General features: G+C 47.3%; 1 protein-coding gene across 1 annotated transcript in view; it reads right to left on the bottom strand.

Annotated features, from left to right (window-relative positions):
* Window positions 1-2,351, bottom strand: part of PTGFRN (prostaglandin F2 receptor inhibitor) — a 144,520-nt gene extending 142,169 nt beyond the window's left edge. The window contains exon 1 of the mRNA XM_034791902.1: window positions 2,238-2,351. The gene's annotated coding sequence lies outside the window, so the exon portion shown is untranslated. The remainder of the gene's footprint in view (window positions 1-2,237) is intronic.
* Window positions 2,352-10,646: the final 8,295 nt, after the last annotated feature.

Genomic DNA, 10,646 nt, shown 5'->3' with positions numbered 1-10,646 from the left:
CTCCGCCGGCCCGGCCCCCGACCCGGCCCGGCACCGCTCCGCCGGCCCGGCCCCCGAGCCCCTGGCCCGGCACCCGAGCACCCGCACCGCCGGCCCCGCATGTCCCGATTTTCCCGGACATGTCCGGCTTTTTGGGATTTCCCCCTGGACGGGGATTTGTAGCCCAAAAAGCCGGACATGTCCAGGAAAATCCAGACGTATGGTAACCCTATCTTCACCCCGGTAATGCAATCCTCTACATACTGATCCATAGCTCTTAATCTGTTGGGAGGAGGGGGGTGGGGTTGCCCGTATATCAGATTGCAGGTTTGCTGTCCACTCCACACAGCTCTCATTCAGCATTACTGCTTTCCAGCTATCGCCCTCCCATTGAAGATCTGTTTCAGATTACTTCCCTCCTACCCCCGATTGAATAGCTTGCATTTGTTTAGGTTATTCCCTGCCCCTATTGTAACCTTTGTAGATCTGGTTAAAAATGAAACATTTTGGCTGAATAGCTGAAAGGAAAACTTGCTGACAATGCAATTCTATTGCACTGTGTAAGAAGGGACGCCCCAGCACTCCAGGCATACAGAATTTGATCAGAGAAAACACTAGAAAATATTCACTAGGGATAACAGTGCAAATGACCAGAGGTAGATGTAGTAGACATCACCTAACAGCTCTTTTCTATCTCTACTTTTTATGATTCTGCACGATACATGTTCATATAAAGAAAAATGCTGTCTAGGGAGCGATGGGCATGTCTGTGGATGGGGGTGAGGGGAGAGGATGTTCCTGCTGGTCACAGGATGAGCGAAGAAATAACACAGACCATCCCTGAACTTTGGCAGAGTGACGTGACAGACCCACCCCCTAGCAGAAGAGACTAATTCAAATGTATTGACCAAAACAGCACACTCCAAGTTGCTGTCACCTATGCTTAAAGCTGGTTAAATCATTCACTGCAGATAGGTTATCTGACAGTCTCTTTTTCTGTTCCTGGATTATCCCTGAGCAGGTTGTAGGTTTACAAATGTGATTGCTATTCACAATGGGTTGACAAATAGTTTGTGTGGACAAATTTTAGCATATGGATTATTCGTGAACTGCTTGCTGAGATTATTTTATTCCTTAGTCAATGTTCACACCAAGCGATGGCTCCTTTAAGTCACATGGTAGAATATCTGTTCCCTGATTGGATGCCTTATGTTTTATAAACTGAAGGAATCTCCTTTTCTGGTCGCCAATTATCTGTGAACATACGTAACTGTGATGAGTGTACTGTGCAGCTAGTAAAAAGAGCTCCTCAAAATGGCCAGGAAAGCACTGCCAGTGTGAATACTCACATGCCTATTTATTCATGGTGGTATGCATGACAGCTTGTGTTCTGTGAGCAGCTTGGAGAGTCAAAGCCAGTTCACCTGCATGTGTGTGAACAAGACAGATCCCAATCACCAGTGAAGTCCATTGGCAGGCATTAGTCACAAGAACATTCATGACTACTTTGTTCTATTTGCCCAACTCAAGTAAGGATGAGCACCACCTTGTTTTCAACCAGGTTTGTCTCTGGCCCTCCAGGATGTGCTCTTATCTCAGCCCATATTTATTAACCGCAACTTGCTGACATCAGGAATAGTGAACTGGAGAAAAAGGAGGCTCCAGAAAACTTCTGTGCGAAAGCAAGCAAGCTTTTCCCTCATGCTCACTCACTCGCCTCTCTCCGAGGCGTGGCAGCCTGCAGGCTAAGTACATAATCAATAGTAAACAGAAGGAGGGGCAGCATGCCGCCACGCTGGACATCATCATTGGAGTCCAATAAAATGTCAGGCATTTTGGTGGGGAGCAGAGCCTGCCAGTCTCCCAGCAGGAAGTGGAGCCAGCTACCATGCCCCCTAAAAAACAAACCTTGGGGGCAGGAGGTGGAAAGAGTGAGGAAGGAAAGAGAACCCTGGAACTCCCCACTGCCATACCAAGATGGTCCACCTGAGTCCGCATGGCTTTTCAAAGGCTGCTTCCCAAAGTCAGGGGGAGAGGACGATCCAGAGCCTCCCCCAAATAAGATGGGAGGGAGTGGGGGAAGGAGAGGGGTTGAACTAGGGAAAAAGTCCATCAAATAAACAAATACAGCTCTCACTGAGGGCAACAGCAGCACAAAATTATATATATATATATATATATATATATATATATTCCTTCAGATAAAGATAGTTAGTCCCTTTCCTTGCACACACCACCATCTCAGCCATGAATCTTACCTTTGGGGAATCCTTTTTTGCTACTGCTCAAGGAGTCACTCAATATTTGTGATAGAGCGGGTGCGTCTGTCATGGGACACATAGGTGTGCGCTGGTTTTCCACTGCAAGTCAGAGGAAGCCTACAGATAACTACACACGCAGGGGATGGCGGGGCCAGGGAAACAGCCCGTTATCACCAGAATAGAACTGATCTCACATGTCTGCTGCTGTAGCTGCGAGAGGCACAGGGCTCCATTCACAAGCAAAGACACAAACACGTGTCAGTCTGTCGCTGTGTTCCAGTGACAGACAATCCCCGACAGGAACAGGCCACTTAAGTCAGAAATAGGAACCCTTGCACAAATCTGATAGGAGCCCTTGGAGGCTGCTGCATTGTTATGGACAGATGAGAACATCTCTCTCTGGGACTTGCTGAAGCTAATACAGAATGAAAAACATCATGCAAATTACAACCTGTTTCTGCAAGGAGTAATAGCGTTTCCTTTGTACTACTTTTACTGAAAAAGGCAGATTTGCTAGATATCTGAAATTAAAGATCCATTGCCCTCCTACAGCACCTTCCATCTGAGGTTCTCAGAGCACTTGACAAATGTTAACGAATTAAACCTCACAACCCCACTGCAAGGTAAATAAGTATTAGGGTTTTACAGACAGGGAAACTGAGGCAGAGTGCGAGTAAGTTATTTGTTCAAGATCACACATTCACTGTCATGAACCTCTGCATTTCCGGGTTCTGGCCTGAGCTGAGGCAGAAGTGCTGATATGCCATCCAACATTTGTTCTCATGATACTTCCAGACCAGCCAGAAGCAGGCAGCCCAGGGAACTCTCTCAAGGAGCTTGTTTGTAAATGTGGGAGGTCTGATGAAGGAGCTAAACCAAAACAATTGAACGCTGAGGTTCAGCCCGCACTAACTCTAGGTCAGAAATATTCACCTCTGGTGGACACTGTGGCATGGACAAGAAACACCTCCTTCAGAAGGACATGGCATGACACTGTACTGATTCTGGTGAGGAATAAGACCCTCTTTAAGGAGGCAGAGTTCCAAGTAACTTAGCTCCTCTCTCTTCCCTCTCTTTATCTGATTACAAAGGGCGGGACGGGGGAGGAAAGAGCAGAAAGCAAGCAAAAAAACATAGGAAAGGCCACTGCCCAATCCAGGCTGTTGGATGTCCCTCCGGAGCCTCTCTCCAACTACTTCAGCTTGTCTCTGCGTGCATGCACATTCCATTTAAGCTACATCAGTGACTTCATGATAGCGATTTACATTCCTCTAGTCTCTTTTATTCGGAAGGATCATAAAGTACTTCACAAACTTTACGTAACAGTCACTTCAACTGCTACTCAAATGTAGCCACCTCTGAGGAGGAAAGGGGCAGTTATTTAGCAGTGTAGAGCATCACTGAGCAACTACTTTGGACAGGAAGCAAAGAGTACTGTAGCCAGTTGACAGGGGCATTGAGGAAGACAGAATGTAAGTACCTGTGATGGAAGTGGGGGATGATGCTTGGATTAACACTGTTACTCTTAAGAGAAGTGCCGTGGGAATTTTAAAGATCACAGGGTAGTCAGCATCTGGTGGAAATCCTGGGCTCTCTGATGTCAATGGCAAAACTCCCATTGTCTTTAATGAGACCTGGATTTCACCCCAGGCTTCGCTCCTCATGCATAACATGATCTCTCCCACAACAGTGCCCCTCTCACATCATCCCAGTATGTTCATTCTGTATGGATTCAGAGGAGTCAGTTTAGCCTGGTTTACCCTTAAGAAGCTGTGTCCTGATGGTGTCTGAGCAGCAGCCACATTAATGTGATCGGTCACCCAGAAATCCATAGACACACCAAATGGATCCTTCCATTTCACTTTGAGACAAGGACCCACTAGGTGCTATATCTCTCTGCACTTAGCCTCAGCCTGGAAGCCAAGGTTGTGATAGGACAGGGAAGGTCATTAGATGAAAGTTTAGATCTCCCCAAGAAGAAGCCTACTTTTGTACTGGACCTTTAAACCTGAATCTCCTCCAGGATTAGTGGAGTGGTGAGGGAGAGTTTCCCCCCCCCCCCACCCCAGGCCATCATACTGGAAACAGTGTGAATGACTGCCCTTGTTTTCCAAGAGGTCTCAAAACTCTGCTTTCAAAGCAAGGATAAGACTAAAGAGTAAACTAGCATGACAGTCCAACCCGTGTTTAGGAATTTAAATACATCCACCCCACTGCTCTTGGGGAGGTTTCAAGGAACTCTCCTCTCGGAGTTCTTTGTGATTGTCTCTGTGTTACTGAGACCAGTCCTGAAAATATGGCCAAATGCCATTCACCTCCATCCAGTTCGACTCATTCATCTTTGCAGCTTTGGAACAGGTTAATGTGCTATAGCTCTCACTCATCTTGCTCCTGCGTCATCTGTGCTAACCCCCTCTCCTCCCTACACAGGACAGCTGGCTTTGTTCTGACTCACAGGAAGCAAGTCACAGGGTCTTGAAGTGATTTCAGAGAGCTTTTCGGTAGGGGAGAGAAGGCTGCATCAGTTCTCCATGAACGTGAACATACTTAATTTATGCACAGAGCTCTCTAGTTAAGTTAGCCTCAGTGACTGAGGATTTGAGTCATTACTCTACTATATGTGCGATGCTTTCAGCTATTATCTTTGGTGTGGCTGGAAATCCTTTGGAAGAAGTGAATGGAGCATTGGAGAAAGCTCATTACAAATAAAGTTATTTGCTAAATGCTGACTATTAAACTTAAATGTGGGCCTGTGCTGACCTAACACAAAGCAGTGCACAGGTACGAATGCCTTTATGGGAAGCTGCAGTTAGGGTGAAGAGGTGAACTGGGGGATGAAGGAGTAATCCTGACTTGCATAACACAGGGCAAAGAACCTCACCGTTATGGACCGGGGTATAGACAGTCTGGTCTAGTGGTCAGAGCAGGAGTCAGGTCTAGCAGTCAGAGCAGGCGGCCAGGATGGGGAACGAAGCTGAAGGTCAGCACCAGAGTCAACTGCCGATTACCAGAGCCAGGGGCCAGAGCTTGTTCAGAAATCTCAGTCAGACACTTCACATAACTCAGGAAGCAACCAACTCAGAGAAACGTCTCATGAAATTGTTAGATGCCAGTCCCTGCCTAGCACAGAAAAAGCAGGGTAGGTAAGAGTAATTAGCTCAGTAGCAGTTGGGCTCAGGGAACAGAGGACAAGCAAGCCTGCCCAGTAACCCTTAGAGCACCGAGAAGTGTATGCTCAGCCTCAATTTTCAAGGCCCTAACCCTTCCCCGCACCTAGCTCCCTTACCCTTAAAAGCCCCCACCCCAATATCACCCCTATGCTGCCATTCTTCTCCCACTTTCTACTCCCTTCCCCACTGGTTTCACTGACACTTGATGCTGGCCAAATCACATACACACGCCCAGTACTGCCTTCCCACCTAATGGTCACAAGAACAGCTGGCAGCCGGGAGGCACATCACACAGGCAGAGGGTTTCCAACAGGAGAAAGGCGAGGCATGCTGGGAATCAACACAGGGAAGAGTTCTGCCCTGCCCCAGCTTCCCACTGCTGGAAATCCTTGCTGATCCCAACAGGCCTCTGCAAAACCCTTACATGCAATCTATTGGCTGGTGTCATTCGCTGTAATTTGCTGCACCCCCAAACACCAACACCTCATGCAAATAGGTTGGAGGAAAGAAATTTACATGACATCACGCTCAATCCTTCATGCCTGGGTAATGCACAGTCTAGTGCTAGTGTGTCATTAAATGCAAACCCAGAATGCTCAGGCAGGCCTAGGCAAGCTGGTTGTAGTAATGCAGCCACCCAGTGTTTGTGAGGGAGAGTGTTTGCTAGAGCTATTCAGAAAATACCAATATTTCCTCATAGGTTTTTCATCGCAAACTGTCAAGAGTCAAAATATTTTTCTTGGCCAAACTGTTCTGAAAAAAAAAATCAGTCAGATTCAGAACCATCCAAAGGAAAAGGTTCAACATTTTCTAAACAAAAACATTCTGAGTGGATTCCCGCTCCCTCCATCGAAAAATTGGAAATTTTCATTGAATGTATTTTCTTGCAAGAAAAAAAAAATAAGGGAGTGGGGGAGGGAGTTCAGCTGTAGTTCACCTGAAAAGCCTTTTTGGTCAGACACATTCAGCCAGCTCTATTGTTCACGAAGATTCAGTTGTAACTAACAATCTGAATGAGAGGGAGCGGCAAGGAACAGGGAAATAGGGAGAAAAAAAAAACAGAACAGGTCAAAGAACAGGGCATAGCCACAAAGGCTTGTCTGTTCAGGAGAAGGTATGTGTATGTGCTATGGGAACGCGGCGTGTGCACCTGTAGGAGAGCTGCTGTTTGTACAGTGTTCATGGTGTGAATTTATGCTAGAGCAGTGTCTGTGTGCATGTGTGTTGTGGGGAGAAAAGGTGCACGAGCCTGGAGAAGGTGTGAATGGGTGTATTTATGATGTACAGGCAGGCTAGTGTGGTTTATGTAGTGTATCATACATATGGTGCAAGGGCAGCTGTATACAGGATGGAAGTGTGCCTACGAGATGCATGTGTGCATATTGGGCAATGAAAAGGTGTGTTTGCCTGTATGGAGGGAGATGCAGACACAGTTAACGCGTGCATACATGGGGAAGTGCCAGGGGGAGTGTGTGTTGGTCCATGCGTGCATGTTGGGGAGAGTGCACGGGCCCACAGCAGTATGGGGACAAGGGCATGAGGTGGTGCACGTAAATGTGAGTGGTACGTGCATATGTATGTGTTTGAGACGTACACGTGAGTGCATGAATTAAGTAAAGAAACAAGGGAGGTTCAAGTATGTGGGAAGTGCATTGTGTGACAGTTGTACGTATGTGTATGTTGAGGGGCTGCCTATATGCTATGAATGGCACTATTGGTAGTGGCCAAACCCCCGCAATTTCAGAGTCTGAATTAGATTTGAATAATGTACGTCTATTCTGCATTACGTGAGCTTCCTGTGCATGCTAATTTAGCTTTGAAAGCTCATGTGCTACTGCCTCTTCCCCAGCATTTTAGCTCTTTCAGGTCTAGTCCTGGCCAGAACTCAGTAGAAAACGCAAGCTTTTCCAACGGTGTCATCAGTTCTGTTTGAACGCAAGTCTAGGAAGCCTGAGGTGGTGCCTAGCAGAGGCGGCCAAAACCAGGGCTGCTGGTGGGTTGAAAATACTGGCCAGCTGGAGTTGTGGTTTTGTGAAACCAGAAGCTGTTTGAATCCAGATCCCGTTTTATTCAAATTGCAGGCAGCATTTCAGCTAAATGGTTTTTGTTTTGGGCCGTATCTAGTTGTGCTCACAATTGCCACCATGCATGGTGTGTTTCAGCTGTATAGGTGCCCATGTATCTACAGGGTGTTTTTATACCAGGTGTATATTTGTAGATGAAGTGTTAGTCCATGCAGGTATAAGTGCACTTGTGTTTAGACCATATGTGTGTGTGTCTCCCAGTTAGGGGACCAGATGTCCCTATTTTATAGGGACAGTCCCAATATTTGGGGCTTTTTCTTCTATAGGCACCTATTACCTCCCACCCCCGTCCCGCTTTTTCACACTTGCTGTCTGGTCACCCTACTCCCAGTTGTGCACGTGGGATAGAAGTGAGTGGAGGGGACAGGGAGAGATGCATGTGTATGTTTGATGGAAGTAGTTGAGAGAGTATAAAACAGGGGGTTGTAGCGGCACAGTAAGTACGTGTCAGTATTTTCCTTTACAAAAGTGTCAAAGCAGGACATTCCCAGGCTAGTTAGAAACTGCTCAGAATTTGACTCCAGGCTGCTCAATAGGCCATAGTAACTGTTTTCAGAAAGAACAGGTGTTACACGCCCTCTTCTGGCCTCATGGCTGCACCGCATCTGGGAGCAAGCCTCCTAGCCCACATCCATGAGCCCCTCCCAGCCCCATGAGATAGACTCATGGTAGCAGGGCTTGTGCTGGGGCAGTGGTTCTCAACCAGGGGTACACGTATCTCTGGGGGTACTCAGAGGTCTTCCGGGGATACATCAACTCATCTAGATATTTGCCTAGTTTTACAACAAAGCTACATAAAAAGCACTAGCGAAGTCCGTACAAACTTGTTTATACTGCTCTATATACAGTACATTGAAATGCAAGTACAATATTTATATTCCAATTGAGTTATTTTATAAATCTATGGTAAAAATGAGAAAGTAAGCAATTTTTCCGTAATAGTTGCTGTGGCACTTTTGTATTTTGATGTCTGATTTTGTAAACAAGTCGTTTTTAAGTGAGGTGAAACTTGGGGGTAGGCAAGACAAATCAGCCTCCTGAAAGGGGCACAGTAGTCTGGAAAGGTTGAGAGACACTGTTCTAGGGCACTAAAAATTGCTGTAGAGACTTAGGGTCTTGGGCTAGTTCTCAGACTCTGAAGCCTGGGGGTGGGAGGAGCCCAAGCACCAGCCTGAGCCACATCAACGCACTGTCTACACAGCTATTTATAGTGCACTAGCTTGAGGGCCTGGGGACCTGGGCTGAGAGGCTTGCTTCCAGATCCAGTGTAGACACAGGCAAGGGGGTTTAATCATCAGGCTGCTATAAACTCCACAAGAGCAGCTATGAAAAGGGAACACCACACGTTGCCTTCTGCCCGTAAACAGGCTTGGGATGACAGGGATGCTGCCACTCATTATATAGCTCTATAAGGAACACCAGTCCCCATTGCCTGCAACACTGTCACCTCACTATTTCTTCTTGGCTCTGTGCCAGCCAAGCTGCCGGGCTTTTTTAGCCTCACCGTCCAGGTTTCCACTGCATCACGGTACTTGGAGCATAACCAAAAGCTCTCCCCAAGGCATCTGGGCTGTAGACTTCCCTGTGCACAATTGGGCCACATATTGTGGGTGGGAGCATTCAGTACAGACGATTTCATTCTGGCTAAGCTCGTCCTCTGATGGGTGTTGACTGAGTCCATTCTTGGAGCGCTGCTTTGTGAGCATCCTAGAGTGACCAGATGTCCCAATTTTATAGGGACAGTCCCGATTTTGGGGGCTTTTTCTTATATAGGCTCCTATTATCCCCCACCCCGATTTTTCACACTTGCTGTCTGGTCACGCTAGAGCATCCTTGTGTTTGAGGGGAGAGACTAGCACTGCTGCTTTGTCTGCCTCAAGTCTGGGCCACTCGCCTGCTCATGGTGCACCTTCCATATGTGCTGCAGAAAAGGATGCATGAGTATGTTTGATGGAAGTAGATCAGGGCATGTAAAACAGGGGGTTGTGGCGGCAGAGTAAGTACATGTCTGTATTTTCCATATGTGCACCTTCTATATGTGCGCAGCAAGAGCTATTAGTTCCCAGTGAGATCAGTTTCCTGTACCCTTAGATGGATTATAGCCACTGGTAGCCAATGCCTCTTAAGAACATGAGTAGTAGCTCAAAATCTAGTTAAACAGGTCCAGAACAAGTCTCCCCCCCCTGCCCCATCACATGGAGACTGCCTTTATGTGCGTGAGCATGGCTGCATAGGTTTCCCAACATGCATGTAAGCTTGAGAAATACTTCAGTTACCCTATGGAGGAGATTGCAGCCTTGCCAAGGACCAGTTTTACGACTGTGCTCTTCAAGCACTCTTTGGATGTACATCTTAAAGAGTGGGCCAGCTTCTCCTCCATGCTGGTGTAGCCCCATTGACTCCCTTGCAGTTGCATTGGTCTTAATTGAGCAGGGAATTTAGCCATTAACTTAATGGTAGCACCTGTTAGCTGTAAGAGCGGTCTTCTATGGACTCACCATTAGTCAGCGGCAGATTTAGAGTTATAGGGGCCCTGTGCTCAGCTTCATTTTGGGGGCCCCTCCTTGGGACCCAGCCAAGAAAAAGAACATTCTCGCTTATCTCCCCCTCCCCACCCCCATTTTTCCATTCTTTTTTTCATCCTCCTCCTCCTCCTAGAAGTAATAGGAAGTACATGAAAATAAAGTGAGGTACCTTGATTGTTTTTGTAGTCTAACTTATTTTTCCCACAGACCACTTGAAAAATCGCTGAGGGTCTCGGCGGATCACTTAATGATTTCCAAATATTGTTTGTACCATTAGCTAACTATTGCAAAGCACTTTGGATAAGAGCGCTTTATAAAAAAAATGTAAAAAAAACATTGGAGTGCAGAGTCTGACCAGGATTTAGGGTGCAGGAGGGGGCTCAGGGCTGGGGTAGGGGTATGGAGCACTTACCTGAGGCAGCTCCCATTTGGTGCAAGGGGTGCAAGTGAGGATGTGTGTGGGGGGTGTAGGAGTCAGGGTGGGCAGGGGTGTGGGGGGCAGGGTGTGTGTGAGGCGTTGCAGGAGTCAGGGAGGGCAGGGGGCTGGAGAGTGTATGAGGGGGTGCAGGAGTCAGGGCTGGGGCTGCAGGGTCTGGGAGGGAGTTAGGGTGCAGGAACAGGCTGGGG

This window comes from Trachemys scripta, chromosome 1, assembly GCF_013100865.1.
Source record: "Trachemys scripta elegans isolate TJP31775 chromosome 1, CAS_Tse_1.0, whole genome shotgun sequence".
NCBI lineage: Eukaryota > Metazoa > Chordata > Testudines > Emydidae > Trachemys > Trachemys scripta.
Note: the sequence above shows the minus strand (reverse complement) of the source record. Positions and strands in the feature narration are given on the sequence as shown.